Below are 3,843 nucleotides of genomic sequence, written 5' to 3'. Positions count from 1 at the left end.
TTTTTGCTGAACCTGGGATCAAACTCAGGCCCTTGCGCTTGCCAGGGAAGCGCTTATTCTACTGAGCCATCTCCCCCAGCCCCTCATTAGGATTATTTAAAGAGCAACTTTGGAGTCTCAGAGGCCATGTCCTTAAGTTTGGCCTTGAGCTGCCGGTGGCTCTGGCTCTGAGAGTACTTGATGGCTCAGGTGCTGCTTGGGAGCCAGGGGATCAGACACATGAGCCCATGTGCAGCATTGGAGCCAGAGATGAAGCGAGACAGAAGGTCAAAGACCTGAGCCTGAACCCCCTTGCTCTGCTCCTCCTGGTGGGCAAACCCCATTGAGATTTCAGAGGCCGACTGAGCAAGATCCAGGGGCTTCTGACCCTAGATGGAGAGTGAATGAAACCACGGAGGGAGGCAGGCGGCTAGGCTTGAACTTCATCCTGACACTGCCCCAGTGCCTCAGAGAGGAGTTCTCAGCTCAAGGGTTAGGCCCCTCCACGCCCGGAGGATGAATGATACTAGAGATGGCAGTCTTGTCCCAAAGCAATGCTCCTAGAAATTAAGCCCTTGGAAGCCACTTTTCTCACTCAGAATCTGAGTTTCATCAATCCCCAAATTAGCCTTTCCCTGGTTGGCGGCATCAAGAATGGCAAGGCAAAAGCTAAATGAGAAACCGAGATGGCAAATTTGGAGCCAACTGGGATCTCACCAGTTGGCCTCTGAAATCTGTGGGGTCCCTCCCCTCCCTGCTGTGAGCAGCAAAGCAGGGGGACACAATGTGGGTGGGTCTTTGTCTTTGTCCTTCTGTCCTACTTCATGTCTGGGCCTCAGATGCTGTCCAAGGGCCCTTTGTCTGCTCCCCTGGCACCCAAACTGCACCCGAGCCAATTTTGAAACGAAAGTTAAATGAGAAAATTGAGATGGCAAATTTGGAGCCAGCTCGGAACCTTCAAGAAACATCCTTGTTGCTAATACCATGTCTGGGGGCTGGTTGGGCTTCTAGGATTAGTGTTCAAGAGCCAGAAATGGGTAACAATGGGGGAGGTGTGATCTCTCCCAAGTGCCATACCATGTTTTAAAATAAACAAGCGCTTGCCTCCTAGAGCTGGGGGTGGCAGGGAAAAGAAATCTGGGTCCAAGCAAAATTAGAAAAGGCATTAATGCATGAAGTGGGAATAGGAAGGACCAAACTTAAGAGATGGAGGCTCTTTTCTGGCCTCTGAACCAATGTTGTTTCCCAATTGTCATTCTAGGGGCAGAGGACAGTGTGATCTCTGGCAGGTAAAAATTGGGTCAGTGTGCCCCAAACATGTCTGTATCTTAGGACCTTAGCAAGGTCAGATGTGGTAAGGAGAGACAGGAAAGACTAGTTCAGAGCCTTCAGTGGTATGGAGAAAGCCGTAGTGGTGTAAGGACACAAAGACAGGTAGTTCAACTGGGCACTGCCACATCTCACCCAAAAGACACATGGGAATAAGCAGGCATCATGCACATGAAGTGCTTTGCCTGTTACCAAATAGGAAGTAGGTGAACAGAGTCTCTCCCTGGCAGTTGTTCTTAATCCTGGTTGTATGTACTACGTAAGAAGCCCTGGAAAGTTTGTTTAATGCACATTTCCCCAGTTTCCAACCTCTACTGATTCAACGGAACTTTGTCTTTTTGGTGCTGGGGACTGAACTTTGCAGTGAGCTACATCTCCACCCTTTAAATTTTTTTTTTTTTTTTATTTTGAGACAAGACCTAAGTAGCTGAGCTTGACCTTACAGTCCTCCTGCTTCAGCTTGGGTGCTGGGATCAGAGGCTGGTGCTACCACTCCTGGCTCCCAGTCTTTGTGGAAAGCTTTCCAGGTGATGTGTGTCCAAGAGTTGGGACCCTCCCTGGAAATTTCCTTTGCCAAAAACACATTAATCAATGAGGTGATCTTGGGTGTTTTTTCACCCAAACCTCAATTTAGACTACCCCATTTCTCAAGTGTTACTCCCCTAATAGCTTGGGCTACTGCTGCAGCCCAGTAACAAATGGAGACAACCAGAGTCCCTAGCTGCCCAACAGTTTGCTCATGGTATCTGGATATTTCCCCACCCCATCCACAAAAGCAGGTAGGAGCTGCGTGGGGGCACCAACCACAGGCCATGCACTGAGCCCTTTCCCTCCACTCCTTCTAGCAGGGTGAGAGATGCAAAAGCTTGGCCATGGCCTCTTGACACTGAATTCTCTCACTCTAGCCTTCCCCTAAGTGCAGGCTGTGGGGAGTATCAGTGGCTGTCAGCTCATCTTGCTGCCTGGTCACATGGCCGCAGCAACACAAATGCAGGTCACTAGAACTGAACTCATTGGGAGGGCTCTTTAAAGTAGTGGTGGGGCCGGGGAGATGGCTCAGTGGAATAAGAGCCTCCCTGGCAAGCACAAGGGTCTGAGTTCAATCCCCGGTTCTGAAAAAAAAAAAAAAAAAAAAAAAAAAAAAAAGTAGTGGCAATTCTATTTGCTTGGAAATATGCAGGCACTGTGTCCCAAGTCTGAAGAGCTGAGACAGCCTGGGTAATGGGAAACACAGAAGCTTGGCTGCGCCCTGCCAGTCCTTAGGCTCTGCTGGGAGGCTGCCTATCCAGGAAAAACCCCACCGCTGCTGCTCACTGCTGCTCTGCCCAGTGCCTCTGGGAACACTCCTCGCCTACAGAGACGCTCATGGTGGGGGAGTCTGGCACTTGGTCAGCAGAAGCCACCTGAGAGATGACTCTTCCTCAAGTCAACTGTAATTTCGTCTGGCTGAATCCCTGAGAGGTCTGGGGCACTCAAAAAGTCTTAAAAGAATGGATATTAATATTCTGTCGCTCCCCTGGCTGGCTGTGCTTTGTTCTGGAATGTCAGTGCTGGAAACAAAGTACGTATCACAAACTGCACTTTCTGTAAATGAGAGTTTATTGACGAAGACACAAAGTCAAGCTTCCCACAGCTCCCACCTCCCAAGACCGCATCCCTGTAAGAACAGAATGACACGACTCCAAGGGCAGCACTGACCCTTCCCGTCTCTCCCCTGAGTCCCAGTACAGAGTTCATGATACACTCACGGAACAGGCTTGGGTGAGGACAGACACTCAGGGAATCTCTGACCAGCAAAGTTCTGGGTGTGTGTTCACTTCCCTCGCCCTCCACGTGGTGCTGGTTCACACGACGGAGATTCACTTGAGCAGGAGGGGGAGCAAGGCCCTATTCCACCTATCTGGTCAGGGTTGAAAGGAGCCTGAAGGAAGCTCTATTGGAGGTGACAGGCTACCTTTCAGGAAAGAGGTCTTACATGAAGCAGAGTCCCGCCCTAGCTCTGCTCAGGCTGCCTCTGGAGGCGGCCTACCAAAGGTGGGGAGACATCCTGGATGGGCTCTGCCAGGGTGGCGGCGAACAGCAGCTGTTGTCCATTGCCGGTAGTGAGGATGAGAGGAGCCCCAGTTTCAGGGGCTGAGGGACACATCCTGGCATAAAGCTGTCTGCTTGCCCTGACACATACTCTTCCTTCTGGAACTATGGTTTCCTCTGAGATGAGAACAGTGTTTGTAGTGTGAATCTTCTTCGCCACTTGTATCCAACTGACTCCATGAATGAGTCCCAGCAAGGGGACATCACACTTGCTCCCCCGCCCCCTCGCCAACCTACCCACCTCCCACACACAATCCGGTGCTATTTCCTACTCCCCACGTGCCTGAGGGGTGGTGAGGAATATATTTCCTTTCTCTTCTCCAGTAATTCTTCCTACAAAGATCTTCAAGATTTAAGAAACTGCTTTAGAGAACTGATACTCCCAAGTGTTGCAACTGGCATAAAGAAGGGTCATTTCAGACATGATGGACTAGGACTTGGCTT

This window comes from Octodon degus, unplaced genomic scaffold (genome assembly GCF_000260255.1).
Source record: "Octodon degus isolate 3935 unplaced genomic scaffold, OctDeg1.0 scaffold00164, whole genome shotgun sequence".
Taxonomy (NCBI): domain Eukaryota; kingdom Metazoa; phylum Chordata; class Mammalia; order Rodentia; family Octodontidae; genus Octodon; species Octodon degus.
Note: the sequence above shows the minus strand (reverse complement) of the source record.